This window comes from Sus scrofa, chromosome 18 (genome assembly GCF_054392235.1).
Source record: "Sus scrofa isolate SSC_HxYL_T2T_F1_AM1 chromosome 18, Sscrofa_HxYL_maternal_Yorkshire_Landrace_v2.0, whole genome shotgun sequence".
Classification (NCBI taxonomy): domain Eukaryota; kingdom Metazoa; phylum Chordata; class Mammalia; order Artiodactyla; family Suidae; genus Sus; species Sus scrofa.
This window is the reverse complement of record NC_139400.1, coordinates 34,364,582-34,383,489: the sequence shown is the minus strand read 5'-3', so window position 1 is coordinate 34,383,489 and position 18,908 is coordinate 34,364,582. Positions and strand designations below refer to the sequence as shown.

Below are 18,908 nucleotides of genomic sequence, written 5' to 3'. Positions count from 1 at the left end.
GGTCACAATTATGGGAATAGTGTCACTATTATTTGGCCCTATGTTTTATATAACTTACAGTCCCATTCATTCATTCAATAAAAGTTACTGAGCACTTACTATATGCAGGTAATAGAGGAGTAGGGAAACACACATGAAAAAAATGGTCCCTACCTTCCTGCCTCCTGCCTGTACGGAGCTCAAAATCTAAAATAAGAGAGAGACATGTACAGAAAAATTGTAATCTCATGAGGGTAATAATGCCAAAGGGTTAGAAAGGTAAGGTGCAGTACTGGGCAAAGAGGAGAAATGCCACCCCCCTCCACTTTGTGTGGCAGACCAAGAGCGGCTATAGCGATAGCTGAATACACCAACTGATGCTTGTAGTGATGACCTGGAGCTTCCATGGTTAATATTTGGAATAGAGTTTTTCCATTTCCCAAAGCAGGAAAAGATACGATTTCCAGTAGAAATGGCAAAGATTAAAATATGTTAAGACTTCAGGGCTTTTAGACATAGAAAACAAATGTATGGTTACCAAAGGGCATAGCAGGGGTAGAGGGAAGATAAATTAGAAGGTTGGAATTAACACATACACACTACTGAATATAAAATAGATAAACAACAAGGACCTACTGTATAGAGTGGGGAACTACATTCAATATCTTGTAATAACCTATAATGGAAAAGAATCTGAAAGAGAATATATGTATGTATGGATGGATGGATATACATCTGAATCACCTTGCTGTGCATCTGAAACTAGCACAACATTGTAAATGAATTATACTTCAATTTAAAAAGTAGTTATAGAAAACAAAACAAACAAAAACTTCAGGACACGGAGGAGGATGGTTGAGCAGAAATATCTTGAGGATACTCATTGTCAGTTGTGATCTGCAGTCTGGGCTGCAGTCTGATAAAGCATAGAGCTCAGCCAGCTCAAGCTTGGAAAACTGGATACTAACCCAGAGAAGCGGACTTTGGCAAAGACTGTAGAGAGTGGCCAGAAAGAAGATTCGAAAGCTTTCTTGCTGCAGCGAGGAGAAAAATTCTTCCTGTAATATACCTCATCAGGTCATTCACACTTTGAGCTTTCTGCAGACTGTGGTGCACTTCATCTAACTAGAGAAAGGGTAACAGGAAACCTCAAGACAGCGTGGGTCAAACACTGAATTGAGTTTGTGGGAGAATGCTCCTTAATACACTAGCGGGGGTCAGGAAGGCAATATTAACCCGCATGTTCTGATGAAAGGAGTGAAATATGTGTAGAGAGGGAGTGGTTACGTCCGTTTGCTCTCGAGACCGTTTTAATGAGTGTTAAAAGATTTTTCAAGAATATATGGAGCCCCAAGAGCTAATAATTTATGAGAAGAAAAGATAGGAACAAAACTTGGGAAGTTGGAAAACAGCCAATGGTCAGTGACTTGGATCTGAGAAAGCTGGAAGCTATGTCCGCAGAGGGGACTAATTAAAGCTAAGACACCAATTAGCCACAGAAGCCCCTTGATGCTCCAGAGGAGGAGTGAGGGGGTGAGAAAAGAGTATATTGGCTGAAAGGCAGTTTGAAAAGCAACAGGTTCCCCAAATGTCCTCCTCAACCACACACAGCTAGAGGAGTGAATCTTTCCCATGGAAGGTTTATTCTCTGGAGAGGGTGAAGCAGAGACGCAGTTAAGGACGAAGGCACCTATTGAGTCCTGGGAGATTAAGGGAAAGTTATATCCACAATATCGAGACTCCCAGCTCTCTTCGTCCACTGATTCCCAGATGAATGGCAGCAAGGCTTACCCATTCCAGGCACCAGACTGAAGATCCTCTTCTAGGCTAAGCTGACCAGCCCAAGAAGAAAGTGACATGAATTGACTCCTTACAGTGACGTGCGCTGTCAACAAGCCCACCCCTGAGTGGAGTTTCTGCTCAGTTTCTCTGTGGTCCTTCCTTAAATTTGAATGGTCTGGCAGAGATCAACAGTTATCTGAGAAGGACAGGTGGAGGTATTACTCTCGCACTGGATGGAGGCAGTTTTCCTACTGAAAATGTTGTGAAGGAGGAAAAAATATGTTCAGAAGAAAATGATGGGGGAAATAAATGGAGGAAGCAAGAAGATGAAGGAATTTGGCTTCAGTTCTCTCACTGAAGAAGGAAGAAAATCACCGAAGGGGGTGGAAGCTCACAGCCCTGGAATAGGTGTTGGGGGGTGTGGTGACATCGGTGACTGCAAGCACTGAAAAGGAGATTGTTAAAGATAATGAGCAGCTCCGAGGACCCAGCTGAGGGCCTAGCTGAGCTCTGAATTCGAACCTACTTCAATTTGTCCAAGTTTGTGATTTTCATCCACGGTGTAGGTAAGAGGGAGAAATACAGACTACAGTCTGAGTGGTTCATTTTTTAAGAGCGATGTGGCAGAAGTCCAAGTTGGCAATGGAGTGAAAAGCAAGCAATAATGAGAGATCTATGGGGTTAGAGCCAAAACAATAGAATGAGTCGGTGATAGGCAAGAAGAAAAGACCAGAGTGGTTGGTCCAATGAGGAAACGCAAGGGGACAGGGACTGAAACTCCAACAAGTTTAGCAAATACCCAGAGTGGGGTACTCTGGTTCAAGTTTCCTGAGTGATGGCAAAATGGTTTCCTGTCTCCTCTGTTACCGAGGAATGAAGACACATTTCAAATCCATTTTCTTTCATACATTTTCTCCACTTGCCTCAAGTCAAAATTCCCTTTTTTCCTAATTCCTCTAAGCCTTACTGTTTGTATCACATAAATAACATCTGACATCATGTCTTCTCCTTTAATTGTCTGTTGGTGCATTTTACTTATCATTTAAAAGTTACGAAGGTAATTAAGACTCTATTTCCAAATAAAATCCCATTCTGAGGTTCCCATTCTGGACAAGAATTTTTCTAGGACATTATTCAACCAATTACATATAGCGAAGACTTTGTGTGTGTGAGGGGGTGATTAAACCAAGCATCATGAGATTGGGAAATTGGAATCCTTCAATTCCCGCAGGTGGGTCCTAAATACCATCACAGGCATCCTTAGAAAAGAGAAGCAGAGAGAAACTGTATACGCAGAAGAGGAGAAGGCAGAGCGACAATGGAGGCAGAGATGAGAATGATGCAGCCACAAGCCACGGAATGCTGGTGGCTGGAAAAGGCAAGAAGCAGATTCTCCCCTGGCACTTCATGCATGGCAAAGATCTGCTGACACATTGATTTTGGCTTGGTGAAATTGATTTTGGACTTCTGGCCTTGAGAATCCTGAGAGAGTAAATTTCTGTTGTTTAAAGATACTAAGTTTGTGGAAATTTATTATAGCAGCCATAGAAAATCAATACAGTAAGTAACTATTAAAGTCCCCCCCCCAACAACCATCCTCTCTCTTTTTCTCATGTGTTTTGTCTTTCTAATACATATATACATACAAGCAAGTGCAAATATGTAAACAAACATTTTCCCCTTGAAAACAAGTATTCATTCTCACAAGTGGTTCAGTTAAAGATATGAGGAGAAATTTTTTCCTAACTAGTACATATATGCATGTACACATACTAATTATTTTTAAGGCTTCAAGATTTTATTTGAGTTTTATTTTGAGTGATGATAATTATGGCATTTAAAGGGGAGAATATAATTTCACACAAAATGGAAGACTCTAAACTGTACCCATTAAACTGCTGAAAAATATACCAGTGAGAATACAACAGAAGTCCGATCTAGATTCCACGTGGTGTCACCATGTGATTACAATGACATAGACTCTTCCCAGCTTGCAACTACAGATCTTAGAAGCTATTTCATACTCTGGTGTGAGGGCAAAAACCCACAACATAAGAGGGAATTTTATTATGAGAGTCCTGAATTATTGGCTTCATCACATCCTCCTTTTCCACCCCAAAATGGCATGTATGCACACATGTGCACACATTAGTAATATATATATATATATATATATAATATATGTATACACACATATATTAGTTTATACTATAAATATCCCAAGATACCACCACTAAACAATGGAATTAATGCTTTGATTTATTACACACAATGGTGATAGTTTCATTAATTCATCCATCTTCTTCCCCAACAAATTACCCAAACTTAAGCCTGATGAATAAGAAACAGATCCAGGAGTTCCCGTCATGGCTCAGTGGAAATGAATCCAACCAGGAACCATGGGGTTGCAGGTTTGATTCCTGGCCTCGCTCAGTGGGTTGGGGATCCGGCGTTGCCATGGGCTGTGGTGTGGGTGGTGGATGCAGCTCGGATCTGGCATTACTATAGCTGTGGCTTAGGCCAGTGCCAACAGCTCTGATGAGATCCCTAGCCTGGGAGCCTCCATATGCCACAGGTGCGGCCCTAAAAAGACAAAAAAAAAAAAAAAAAAAGGAGAAAAAGAAACAGGTCCATTTCTGAGCCATAAAAAGAAGAACTCTCAAAGCCTGCTTTAAAAAACTTACCTTTAAATTTATTTTACTTTTAGAACAAAGTTGCAAAAATAGCATAATATTCCCATGTATCTTTCAACAAGCTTCTCCTGACGCCAACATCTTATGTAACTATAGTGATTGAAACCAGGGAATTATCCTTGGTACAATCTATTAATTAACCTAAAGATCTTATTTAGATTTCACCAGTTTTCCCCTTAATACCTACGTGTGTGGTTATTTGTCTGGATATAGTTTGTGCCTCTCCTTCCCCCTTTTAAATCCAGATGGGAGAATGTACCCTTCAGCTGTCTATTGTGAAAAGAACACAAGTTAGTTTTGGGGCACTCCTTCCCAGGGAACAGCCATTTGGGTGAATTTTAAAATGCCTTTCGCACTGAGCCAGGACGTACAATGATTTCTTCAATTCCTAAAGTAAATACGGTAGTGCCCCAAGCACTAAGAGACTTCAGTACAAAACCTCACTGTGCTCCTGGCACATTCCTCTTTGATTCTCTGCTCAAGAACACTTTTGCTTGATTCATTCTGCTCTAGGGGTATAATGGATACACTCCCTCTCATTACTATCAGAGGTAGCGGCGCACAGAGGCTGAAGTCCCTGCCAAACTGGCCTGGTGACATTGTTAAGGCAGCTCCGGAAAAGAAAAGTTCCTATCAAGAGAGCTTTTAGTTGTAATTATTGTTTTTAATGGCCATATACCACTTAGACAGTAGGGGCTGTTTCTGAATTGACATTTCAGATTTGATGTAAATAATTCTAAAGAGATTTTAAAAATCCTGCTGGATAAACATCCAGGAGACAGTTTGATATACATTTTTCTACGGAAATATACTCTCATTCAATTGCTAGGGCTGCCTTAGCAAAGTGAGAGGCCTGAACAAGAGAAACGTATCATCTCACAGTTCTGGAGATCAGAATTTCAAGGGTGGTTCCTTCTGAGGGCTGTGCCTCTCTCCAAGCTTCTGATGACCGCACACACTGTGTGCTTATGTGTGGCAGTCTCCCTGTGTCTTCACAGCTCTCTTCTTTATACTTGTCTGTTTCTGTGTCCAAGTTTCCTCTTTTTATTAACAACACCAGTCACATGGATTAGTGCCTACCTTAACGATCTCATTTTAACTTGACTCCCTCTCTAAAGGCCCTATCTTTAAACAAGCTACATTCTGAAGTATTGGGGATTAGGAATGCAACATTTCTCTCTTAGGGGGCAGAATTCAACCCATAACACTCTCATTTGGGACAGCCCAGCAGCAATTTGCCATTTACACAGGTAAAGGCACTGCCTAGTGGCTGATGAACTAATAAAGAACACAAAAGCAGGATAATCTCAACTACCAATAGCTATAATCCTAGATAAAGGGATGACTGTTCCTGGAGAATAAACTGAGCCTCCCCTTGGGGCTTCTCGGGGCTTCTCAGTATCACTCATGTCCTCAGAACAGCAGCACCGAGAACGTGTAGATTTTCAGAGACATGGGAAACATCATTGCTCTAATCTTGTAAAATTTTTTAAGATCAAACTAATTATTAGTTAAGGAATTAAACTGATTTTCATTTGGTCAAATGAAAAACTATATAATTTAGTTCTTTCTTTTTTTTTGTTTTTTTGTCTTTTTAGGGCTGCACCTGCAGCATATGGAGGTTCCCAGGCTAGGGGTTGAATCAGAGCTATAGCCACTGGCCTGCGCCACAGCCACAGCAACACCGGATTCAAGCCATGTCTGCGACCTACACCACAGCTCACCGTAATGCCAGATCCTTAACCCACAGGCTAGGGATCGAACCCGCACCCTTATGGACACTAGTGGGATTCGTTACCACTGAGCCACGATGGGAACTCCTAGTTATTTCTTTACATAGGAGAATTAAAATGAAAAAAATGCAATTGTGTGTTCTGCTTCATCGTGGAAAATGCACATGAAATTGTCTTGATGGTTTGAAATCCTACATACTATACTCTCACAGCCCCAGTCATCTTTATTGCATAGGTCTATTAAGAATGAAATTTTATATTAATTTGAGGGATTCTTGGATTCATATTTGTCTGCCCCACTAGAATATTATCTCCCTATGGGCAAAAAAAGGCATTTGCCGTTGTTTTGCTGTATTTTCAGATTCTCAGAATTGACTGCATGTGTTATTACATAGTATAGCCTCAGTAAATATTTGTTTATTATGAATGAATGAATGAATGAGGTAGCATTTGAACAGATTTATTTGTTGCTTGGTCAAATGCATTCATCCAGTCCTTTATAACTGTTAGTATTCATTGTTCTGTAAGTATAGCTTCAGAGGTTGCTAGAGAGATTACAGTGATGCAAAAGAAGTAACCTTTTTTTCCTCAAAAAATTTAGAATTTACAAGTTGAACCAAAACGTTAAAATAACCACCTGGTACAAATACAATATTGCAAAGATAAAAATGCAAAGGACAATGAGAGTGGAGTAAAGATGCTATGGTCATATGCAAAGTGGGAGAGATCGTCAGAGTCTGAAAGATCAGAGAAAGTTCATGAAGGAAGCACTTGAAGTAGGTCTTGAATAAGCAGGATTTTGAAAAATAAAAATGAAACTAAAGGGAGAATAGGGAGAGAAGGGACTAAAAGTAATGTTTTTATAATAGCGTAATAATAGTGGCAGAGAATCCAAAACAGAGAGTCTGGACAATAAAACTAAAAATTAGCCTGGTACCCCCATTTGCCAGACTGAATAGTTGAGATAACTTTTATAAAACATTAATCACATCATTGCCCTGCTGAAAAATCTTTACTATCTGCCCATGATAAAAATTAGCTGAGACACATTCATAACATTCTATTTTTTTTTTAATTTTTGGCTGCTTATTATTTATAGCCTTTTCCTATGATAACACTATTATAATTTTCTGTAGAGAGAATAGAATGATGATTTCCCCTTTTTTTCTTGTGGTATGTCACAACTTAAAAAACTATTGTTGGTTTAGGAGTTCCCATCATGGCTCAGTGGTTAATGAACCTGACTACTATCCATGAGGATGTAATTTCAATCCCTGGCCTTGCTCAGTGGGTAAAGGATCCAGCATTGCCATGAACTGTGGTGTAGGTTGCAAATGCCGCTTGGATCCTGCATTGCTGTGGCTGTGGCATAGGCCGGCAGCTGCAGTTCCGATTCGACCCCTAACCTGGGGACCTCCATGTGCCACGGGTGTGGTCCTAAAAAGACAAAAGACAAAAAACAAAACAAAACAAAAAACAAACCAAAAAAAACTATTGCTAATTTAGAAAAGGTTCTCCTAATTTTATAACTTCCTATTGGTAATGTCATACTAAGATGGATTCTAATATGGTGAAATCCATAAAATGTACAACTTTGCCTAGAGACAAAGGTGGTACTGTTTTATACATAGAAAATCTAACAATTATACTTCACAAATTCGCCATCAGGAATGACCAAAAAAAAAAAAGGGGTTCATTTATAATTGTATATGCTGCATTATTATATATAGTCTTGGCAAGACAGAACTTGCTTTGACTAGACACTGATGAGAACTGAATCCTCTACTTCCAACTGTACACATCTCATGACTGAATTTCCCCCATGCTAGCTTCAGGCTCCAAACCTTCCACATCTCTTAATTCTGCCAGTGCTGGAAGCCTGAGAACATGTGCACATCAAGATATGACCTCTACTTTGTGTCACAAGGCTGGTTAAATGGGCATGGTAGGCGATTTGGTGTATTCCTGGAAACCATTCCTTTACCTGAGTAACTAGCAGTAAATTAGCTGCACAAGGAAGTGACTATGAACTACTTAACAGACCACAACAAATTCACCCTAAATATATCTCCAACTCAATCTCCTCTTACAGGTACTGCAATATTCCCATGAGCAAGTGATCATTCCAAAGCCGCTTCACAGAGGAGGGTGGGTGCTGCTGGGGGACTTGGGATGGAAGGGATGGTGAGGTGGAGAGAGACATTGTCTTAACCAATTGCAGTTAACATATCTTTGCAATTTTTATGAAAACATACAACCCACTGAGCATACTGCTAGGGCCCTGTGAGTTCAACTTGGTCTATTAATTTGCTTCTCACCAACAGAATGTGACAAAGGTAATGGGATTAAGTTACATAAGATAGTCATTATATCTTGCTTGCACACTCTCCCTTGCTGGCTTCTGTAAAGCAAGTTGCCATACTGGGGAGGCTCATGCTGCAAGACACTGAGGGGGACATCTGGCCAAGAGCCAGGTAGAAACGGAAGCAAAATGTTGTCAGTATAAGCTCTTTTGAGGAAATGAAAATGTGTTAACCACTACATGAGTTTGGATTTCAATTCTTTTCCAGCTGAACCTTTAGATGAGAGCACAGCTCTGACCAACTCCTTGGTTGAAGAAGAAACCTTAGGAGAAACCTTGAATCAGAGGGCCCAGATAGCCAGACCTTGATTTCTGGATCAAAGAGGCCATGAGATAAAATGTGTGTTGTTTTAAGCTGATAAATTATGAGGTAATTTATTGCATAACAATAGAAAAGAAATATAGGTCCCTTCAAAGGTCTTAAGATGGGTACAAATGAATGACCTCAATGCTTAGTTTATTTGCTGCATGATAAATTTGCCTTTGAATATGATTCTGAACCAGCGTTGTAGCCATGGGAACAGCACATTGAAATCTTATGTAATCATACTTTATATTTTATCATTATTTGCGGCATTTCATCTCTGGGCAGGCAGCATGGATTTGGTACTGGTGATTTTTTGCTCGATTGAGTAAAAGATAAACCATCTGCCACCCCATCCAAAAATGGGCAGAAGATCTAAACAGACAATTCTCCAAAGAAGTCATACAGATGGCCAAGAAACACATGAAAAGATGTTCAGCGTCACTCATTATTAGAGAAATGCAAATCAAAACCATGATGAGGTACCACCTTACACCAGCCAGAATGGTCATCATCCAAAAGTCTACAAACAATAAGTGCTGGAGAGGGTGTGGAGAAAAAGGAACCCTAGTACACTGTTGGTGGGATTGTAAATTGGTACAACCACTGTGGAAAGCAGAATGGAGATTCCTCAGAAAACTAAACATAGAACTACCATTTGATCCAGCAATCCCACTCCTGGGCATCTATCCAGAGAAAACCATGACTCGCAAAGACACATGTACTCCAATGTTCATTGCAGCACTATTTACAATAGCCAAGACATGGAAACAACCTAAATGTCCATCGACAGAGGAGTGGATCCAGAAGATGTGGTACATATACACAATGGAATATTACTCAGCCATGAAAAAGAACGAAATACCAGCATTTTTAGCAACATGGATGGACCTAGAAATTATCATGCGAAGTGAAGTCAGCCATACAATGAGACACCAACATCAAATGCTTTCACTGACATGTGGAATCTGAAAAAAGGACAGACGGAACTTCTTTGCAGAACAGATGCTGACTCACAGACATTGAAAAATTTATGGTCTCTGGAGGAGACAGTTTGGGGGGTGGGGGGATGTGCTTGGGCTGTGGGATGGAAATCCTGTGAAATCAGATTGTTATGATCATTATACAACTACAGATGTGATAAATTCATTTGAGTAATAAAAAAAATGAAAAAAAATCTGCCAAATGTAAGAGTTATAGGGAGTTTATGGAAAGATGTTTCTCTGAACCCTTTTTGAGAATTAGGACATTGATGAGAAGAGAAAAATTATGGAGAGTAGAGCAGACACCTGAAGTTAGAGAGCACACATTTAACAATATCATCAGCCTGATTTTCTTACTTTCTCCAGCAAAGTTTGGCAGCTTTGGTGTGGAAGCTGAGAAAGAGACAAGTGAGGGTTACTTAATGATGGAGATTTGTGGTGTGATTATAGGATTCTGGCCCAACTGGATGGCAAGTAAAGTTTAGAAAAAGGTGATATAATAGGATAATTGGAAGATGTCTAGGACCTGGGAGTCATAGTGAGATGGAGAAACAGCTTCAGTAGACATACTAGAAGAAGAAAGGGGAAAGAATGACACGGTCAGAGAAAGAATTTTTGAGTTTGAGAACTTGGAAGTGGAATACTTTTGAAGGAAAATGATGAGTTAGAGTTTGGTGATGTAAATGTATGGTCGAAACGGAGGCAAAAGAAAATTCATTGTAGTTTACAGCAAAAATGATGACACCAAGTGTCTCAAAATTGTTGTCAGTAATTTTTGAAGTTATAAAAGAAGGCTATAAGAGAGAAGGTAGTGAAAAATGACTATCAACTACATATTTTCTATTAGTATAATCCTGTCTACTTTTCACTTCTGAAAAGATTTTTATTTTGATGTGGCACATCTAGATTAATATTACCAAAATACATCCTACCATTCTATCAATAAGAAAGTATAACAGTCAATATTTCATCCCAACTTATAAAAATATGGAATCACTATTTTGTGCACTTGAAACTTATATAAGTCAAATATATTTAATTAAAAATAATAACAAAGGAAGTTATAACCTATATGAGCAATAATTTTCAATTTAAGAAATATACGTAATATTTTCCCTAAGAAGAACAACATCTACTTCCTTGAGTAGCTCTTTTATGCAACGTCTAATTAATTCCAACTACATAATTCATCAACAGATGTCATAGACAGGTCATCTAAAATTAATTATTAGTAGCGACGCAGGGTCCCTGTTCCTGTCTTAATTTCATCTCTTGAACCTACAGAGAGAAAGTCAACTGGAAAGCATCCCTCTGGGTGTTGGAGTAAGGGTCTTTTCTAGAGGTAGGGAAACTAAGATTTCAAAGTTGAGTGTTGAAAGGAAAATGGAAATTAATAAGTCACCAGAGTCAGCATGAACTTGTCTCTAAAAACGTAATTGTAATTTTAAAAGTTAACCATCTCCTTTGAGAGACTTTTAAGTATTTGGGTGAATTCTCACACAATGGCTTCTGCTTCTTCACTCTGTCACAACTCAAATTCCCAGACCTGCTAGCATATAAAATGCGGGCACTGGGCCTGGGCTAGTTTTTCAGAACCAACAGGAGTGTTTTGGCCTTGAGAAGGGCTTCCATTTTGGCTCAGCCATGTGGCAACTGATGCATTAAACTTTCAGCCTTGGGAGTGGTGGGGGCTGTTTCTCAGAGGGTCCAAGGCGGAGTTTCTGGCACAGAAGTAGCATTGATGGAGTGGAGGCTGCCAAGTTTCCTCCAGGACTCAGTGGGAAGGAAAGCAGTAGCAACAGCAGGTTATTTCATCAGGCCAATTCCGTTGTGAGGTTTTGGGCTTTATTCCTAAGAATTAGCTTGAAGTCTGGCTCACCATCATTCTTTGCAACTTTGAGATTTTTGAATATGTTTTGAATAAATTGCCTTTTTTGCTTAATCAGTCATAATCATCCTCTATTGATTGCAACGAGGAGCCCTGACAAACATTTTATGTTAGGGTGGGGACATCAGAGGGTGCTCCAGATGGCATTTCTAAGCAAATGCTCTTGCTCAATGATTGTTTCAGTGTTCATTTCTCACTGCAGTGTGGGGAGGTTGCAGCTACCTGTAAGTCACTAGAGATGGGGGTCCACAATCCTCTTGATTCAGACTACTACGCAGAGTGAGAAGGGGATGGATATTAGACAAAGCCTAGTGGAAGACTTTGGTCATTTAAGACCTTACTTTTTCCACTATCCCTTGCAGAATAATTACTATGTGCCAGACTCTTTGTGACACTCTGGAAAGTGCAGGGAAATGTGACTTGGAGGAAAAAAAAAAAAGAGTTGTAGAAGTAGATAAATCACAATGTAACACAGTAGAAGGTATTAAAACAACTTGAGCAAAGTGCTATGCTAGAATATAAGATAAACCCATATGAAGTGGCCACATTTAAAAAACAGATTTTTATGATATATTGAAAATATAGGGAGCTCACTCTACCCTGTTTACCCAGAAACTTCAAGAAGGATGGGTGGATTGCTTCAAAAACTCACAGCTTTGAGAATCTGGTAATGAGTTAATAAATTGCCTAAGGAATAGCATGCAGCTGAATAATGGTTTAAAAAGTAAACAGGAAAGTGCTGGAGGAACATGAAACAATATGTCACCCTGGCAACACAGGTGAAAACTACATCTGTGGCATGGTGGCAGGGGTGTCTGAAAATAGAACAAAGAGATATTGTTACTCAAAATGCTAGGGCATTAATAGATTTTTGGCCAGTTCTGGGAAAAGGGGGTGATTTTTTGGTGAGTGGCAAAGCACACTGGGGGTCTGTGTGGTTTTGGGGAAAGGAGATAGCTTGATTTAGAGGCAAATTTAGCTGCAGTGAATTGGAAGGAAGAGGTGAGGGCCGGACAAGGAGAAGGGGGCTCAGGACTCAGCGGAGAGAAGAGAGTAGGAGTGAGGATTCCTTTTCACTCCCCCTTTAATTGCTTAGGTCAATTCACCAAGTAGGGAAAGAGGATGGAATTTGGAAACCCAACCATGGATCTGTGGTTCAGAGATGCTACTCTGCAGTTACACAGACTCTATCAGTGGGAAAAGATCCCCAGTAACTAAAGAATATCTGATGTAATCAGAAGAGCAGTTTGTCACTTTAAGTTGCTTAATTCACATCCAGGAACTAATTTAAGTAATGACAGTCACTAGCTTTAAAGAAAAAACCTTTGAAAAAATATTAAAATGTATGCAACTATATTTGGCAAGATGCTTTGTAGGTGAGAAAATTATGTCCATATTCTTCACAGATATATAAAAATACAACTAACATAAAGCATGGAATTAGATTTTAAAATGACAAATAGGAAACTAGAGCCAAAGATATCTAGCCAGGCTAAAGAAAAATGAGTTGTAATGAGACAGAAGGTAAAAAAAAAAACTTTTCTAAACTGTGTCAGTTGATTATGAACCTTTCAGTAATGTTCATAACACAGTATTTTTTTTCCTTCCTTGGTAAGATATCAACTTCCACGATCCATTGGCTGAGTTAAACTATTTATTTACCAGAATTCTCCTTCCTGTTTGTTTCTGGTGATACTGGATCACAGGAGAAATTCGTGTGGGAGATTTGAAGGATGGATGCCTGGCCGATAACTGTCCCACCTTCTCCTGGATCCTTCTTCAGCTTCTCTGCCTCCTGGGCGAGGTGTGTGTTGAGTTTTGTGAGGAAGAACCTGGCGTCTGCAGGGTGGCTGCTTCACCAAGATCGAAGGCAGTGTGAACTGCTTTAGGTTTCAGCCTGTCCCCGTGGGCTCTCGCTCATGAATTCGGGTTCCAGACTGTCCTTGCTGTCCCCCCCTTCACATCCATCTGTCCTTCTCGACTGCCTGCCCTGCGTACCTCAAGCTCCAGCTTTAGACATGAAGACAACGGCTTTCCAAAGACGGCTTAGCCAGCTTGCCAGTTGAATACGTCAAATCTCAGTGGTGAATTCCCGTGTTGTGCCTGCATGCACACATGTGTGCATTTATTTAAATATGTGTATGTGTACAGGTAGGCAGATGTAGGCACGTATATGCATACACACGCTGATGCTGGCTACATGGGATCACGCAGCTCCTCACCAGGGAGGTAAAGGTAATATTTGCTCACATGTTTCGAGTACATATACTTGCTCATTTTTTCTCACTTCTCATTCTCCCAACTCCAGTTTTCTCTCCTTTTACTTAGTGATGCTACAAAGTCAATAGCTACTGTTCTATATTCTCTAGGAGTGAAATCTAAGCACTCTCGTAAATGAAACCTGATCATCAAAACTGTAATTCGAAATGGCATTCAAAGGAGGAGGATACGGAAACTTTCCAGCGTTGAAATGGAGAGAAAAAGGCAAACTAAAAGTTCGATGAGGTTCTCACTTCTGTTTCTTGCATAGAAGTGGAAGGAAGACAGGCCTCTGCCTTCCACTCAGGAGAGCGTTAAGCTGTGGTTTAAGGCAGAAGCCCGTCAGCACAGTCAATAGAACATTCTGCTCTTAGGTCAAGCCTCACGTGTGGTGATTTTCTATGCAGAGGAATGGGCTACCTGGGCTTTTCCTCCTGGTGAGAAAGACATCACTGTGGGAAGTACGACTTTACTTTTATAATTGGAAATCTTCCAGTATATAATTTTTAGATGAGGAAGGAAGCAATATTTCTTGATATCAACCTTATGCATGGGATTGTGCCAGGGACTTTACCATATAGTATTTCATTTAATCCACAAAACAGTGCCGTGAGGTCGGTACTGTCACCAATATTTTAGAGATGATCAGCCTCAGAGACTTTACAGAACTTGCCTGTGGATACAGAGTGGAGTACATCTGTCAGACTTTAAGGTAAATGCTTTTCCTCTAAAACTGTACTGCCTCTTTTATAAAAATCTTGAATCTGAAAAGAATGATTATAATAACGGGCTAATTTCCTCATTGGTCTGAAGAAAAAGTGGATCTTCTGGAAGTGTTTTTAAAGGAATTACCTTGCAGTTGAGTTACATGCTCCATGTATATTTAATATAATATATATGATGTGCCCTGCCTTCTCCAAATCACTTCTCTCAAGAGAAGCATAATACTGGGATTAAGAAAATGATTTCTGGAGTTCCCGCTGTGGCTCAGAGGGTTACCAAACTGACTAGTATCTATAAGGATGGGGGTTCCATCCCTGGCCTCACTCAGTGGGTTAAAGATCCAATATGAGCCCTAGCCTGGGAACTTCCATGTGCTGCAGGAAAAGCAAAAAATAAAAAACTTCCTAAAAAGCAAAAAATAAAAATAAAAAACTTCCTAAAAAGCAAAAAATAAAGAAAATGAGTTCTGAATATAATAAACCATTTATTAATTACATCTCTGTGAGGTAGGCTTTGCAATTATTTCCACTTTTCAGATGATGCAATTAAAGCGAGAGGCAAACTAATTCGCTCAAGGTCACCTGCCAGTTAAAACCCAGTCATTTTGCTTTGGAGTTTGTGATCTTAACCACTAAGCCAGACTGTCTTTTTGCTTAGCACAAAGTTCAGGCTCCAGAAATGCTAACTCTAATATGCACTTTCAAACTCCTTCCAGGGACCTGGTGTGATTAAAGTATGAGCACTGAGTTCACACCTGTGCCGGAGGAACTGATACTCCTTGTGCGGAGCTGGGTGGCGTGTGCTCCTAGGAGTCAGACCGCGGCTTCCTCAAGTGTGCTTCAGGGCACACCAATGAGTGTCAGGTACCATTCTGCCTGAAAGAGTAAGAATTAAATGCTGAGTGGACTTATTACGAGCACCAGTGAAGGGCTTTTGGAAGTATCAAACTTCAAAAATGTTGTCTCACAGCATATTATCTTTTTACCCTGCTCTGGAAAAGCCGTTATGTCGCAAGAGAAGAAATGTGGGAATCATCGCCATCTGCATTATAACCTTCTTTGACAGAGAAAGTGATCCTTGGAATGTCATTGTTCTCCTAAGGTCATTCCTCACATGGTTTCATGCAGGCAGTGGCATGGTTCTCAATCATACCTCTGGTTACTTATTTACACAAACCATTGCAGTCAGTGTCTGACTTACTGGTCACGATAGCATAAATGCCTAAAGTAGGACCAACATACATTAGACATTCAATTAGTTTGTGTAGACTTCTTTGTCTTACCTATGAAGTCAACAGGTAAAACCAACACAGGCGTACCTTACAGATCAGTGGTTCTCAAAATGTGATACCCGGAGCAGCAGCATCAGTAGCTCTTGGTAACTGGTTAGAAATACAAATTTCCAGTGCTTTTTTCAGACCTATGAAAAAATAGACTTTGGGTTAAGGGCCAGCAATCAATGTTTTCACAAGCTCCCCCCCCCCCCCCCAGCCAGGTAAATCTGATGCAGAATAAAATTAGAGAACCATTGCCATAGATTGTACCAAAGCATATCTGAAACACCTACATCCTATAATTAAGGAGTACTTGTCATTTGAGACTCTTCCTACTTCATCTTTAAATAAGAGCAGTCATGTTCCTTCTTTAGGCATTAGATAGGTTTTCGTGTTTCGATGTACACCAAGGCAAAGCTTAGGATAAGAGTAACTTATACAGAGTCCTTGGTATTCACAGACCAATTGATTCAGAATCTCTTCGGATTGGAGTTGGGGTAGCTGCATATTTAGTAAACACCTTTGAAGTTTCTTATGCAAAATAGAACCTTGGCATAAGATCAACTGTAGTCTCAGGAATTTCTATGTGGATAGACTTTTTTTTTTTTTTTTTTGGTCTTTCTAGGGCTGCACCTGTGGCACATGGAAGTTCCCAGGCTAGGGGTCAAATTGGAGCTACAGCAGCTGGCCTACACCACAGCCACAGCAACACCAGATCTGAGCTGTGTCTGAGACCTACAGCACAGCTCATGGCAATGCTGGATCCTTAACCCACCGAGTGAGGCCAGGGATCAAACCCGCGTCCTTATGGATACTGCTGGGCCACAATGGGAACTCCCTATGTAAATAGACTTTTGAATTGCTTAAGTCTCAGGGAGAAATTTGGTCTGTTTGTCCTGAAGCCTGAGGTCATAGCTACTGTTTGAGATACTTCAAATACTATTTTATTTTTGCCTGATAGTATCATACTTTATTAAATCCAAGCCATCCCATCTTTAGCATTCCACAACTTCTCTGTTCTACCCTTTGTAACTGGTCACCTAATTTCAGGTCTCCCAGTGAACAATATTTTATTCTCCTGTAGAGAAGCACATGACACTAATAGATGAAAGCTGACCACGAGGCCTCCAAAGGACACCTCTTTCATTGTCTCATATACAAGAAAGTTTTGTGTTTTTCTCACAATTAAGACATTATCTCCTCAAGTGTGTTTTCTAAGTTTCAGTCACTTAGTTGTTTGGAGAGGCAAAGGCTTTATTTCAGAAAATCCTGTGACCAAATTTACAGGTAAGACTGAAAAAAAAAATGAACTATAGGTACAGAGAAATAAGACTTGTATGAAGTACAATTCCATAGGAGTTGCTGACAAGTGGCTTTCTTAGTGGGAGCACTCCATTCCTAATTGTTTAAGTCAAATGGGCCCCCACCTTAACCAGGTGCCTATAGATAATACCTTAGGATTCTGCGAATGTGTGAAGACAAAGAAAGGTAAATGAGAATAACTGACTTCATGCTCTAGAATAAGAACTAAATACATTTTACAGTTTGTGATGAAAATCTCCAAGGAAGAAATCAGCAGAGATACGTGGGGACATCTAACGGAGGGATGGAAAATGGATAGTAACCACAGGAGGGAGAGCATCCCCTGCTGGTGCTGGAAGGACACTGTCCTCTCATGGGACAGAGAAAGAAATGGTTGATGGGATCTGTCTAGAGCTGGATCTCTGTACCTATAGTTCACTTTTTAAAAATCTTGTCTGGAGGCAAAACTCTCCTTCACCAATGAGGAAAGTAAAGTTGACCCTCTGGCTTAGTGCAGGGGCCCAGGGCTTCCTGTTGGTGGATGTGAACAAAGTGAAGGTAAGAGTTGGAGGAACCCCATGCCTGATATGAGCCTGGGAAAGCTGTGCTTACAAGCAATGCTGATAAAGCGAGATCCCATGAGCCAAGAGTTGGAGGCAACCTAAATATCTGTCAATAGATGAATGGATAAAGAAGATGTGGTACATATAGACAATGGAATAGGACTCAGCCATAAAAAAGAATGAAATAATGCCATTTGTAGCAACATGGATGGACCTAGAGATTATCCTACTAAATGAAGACAGACAGACAAAGGCAAACATCGTGTGATATCACTAATATGTGGAATCTAAAAAAAAAGGGGGGGGGATACAAATGAACTTACTTGCAGAACAGAAACAGAATCATAGGCTTTGAAAATAAACTTATGGTTACCAAAGAGGACAGGTGGCAGGGGAGGGACTGAAGTCTTGGGACTGGCATAGGCACATGGAGGTATATGGGATGATCGGCCAGTGGGGTGCCTGCTGTATAACACAGGGAACTCTACTCAATATTCTGAGATATCTATGTGGGAAAAGAATCTGAAAAAGAATGTATGTGTGTATATGCATAACTGAATCACTCTGTGGTACAGCAGAAATTATCACAACCTTATAAATCAAATATACATCAATAAAAATTGAAGAAAAAAAAAGACGCCATGGGGTGGGAGTGCAGGTGTCTGGCTGGGGCTGAGTGGAGCTGGGTGGCCATGTTTGCACCTTCGAAGACAAAATAAGATATGTTACTCCTTCCCCTGCTCAGGGCCCTGATTGTGCTCCCAGTGCCAGCATGGATTTCCCATCAGGGCCTGGCCCATTCACTGATTACACTCCCGGGCAGCAGGAGCTCTAGGGCTTGAAGGCCACCCGCCTGCTGGATGTTTATGTAGACATGTGTCTAGAGACAAAGTCCATGTGAATTGAAATCAAGCAGAACCTTCAGGTTTAGGCTACAGCTGTTCTTCCAGGCAGTCTCGGATGACTCACTCTAGTCTTCCCAGTCTCCGTGTCCATAAATGCCTTGAATTAGCTGAAGAACGCAGTCTAAGCAAATTCCAATTTCTTGCTAAGGCACGATGTGA

The 18,908-nt window shown here is 40.4% G+C and overlaps 1 long non-coding RNA gene across 4 annotated transcripts in view; it reads right to left on the bottom strand.

Moving 5' to 3' along the window:
- The window catches only part of LOC100514329 (uncharacterized), a 277,119-nt gene that overhangs the window by 11,439 nt on the left and 246,772 nt on the right, over positions 1-18,908 (bottom strand). For 2 of the 4 annotated variants that reach the window (XR_014834403.1, XR_002340408.2), the window contains exon 4: positions 16,025-16,125. This is a non-coding gene — a long non-coding RNA (uncharacterized LOC100514329). Of the gene's footprint in view, positions 1-15,460; positions 15,582-16,023; positions 16,126-18,908 lie in introns of those variants that run through there. The other 2 variants (XR_014834404.1, XR_014834407.1) reach the window with 2 other exon arrangements.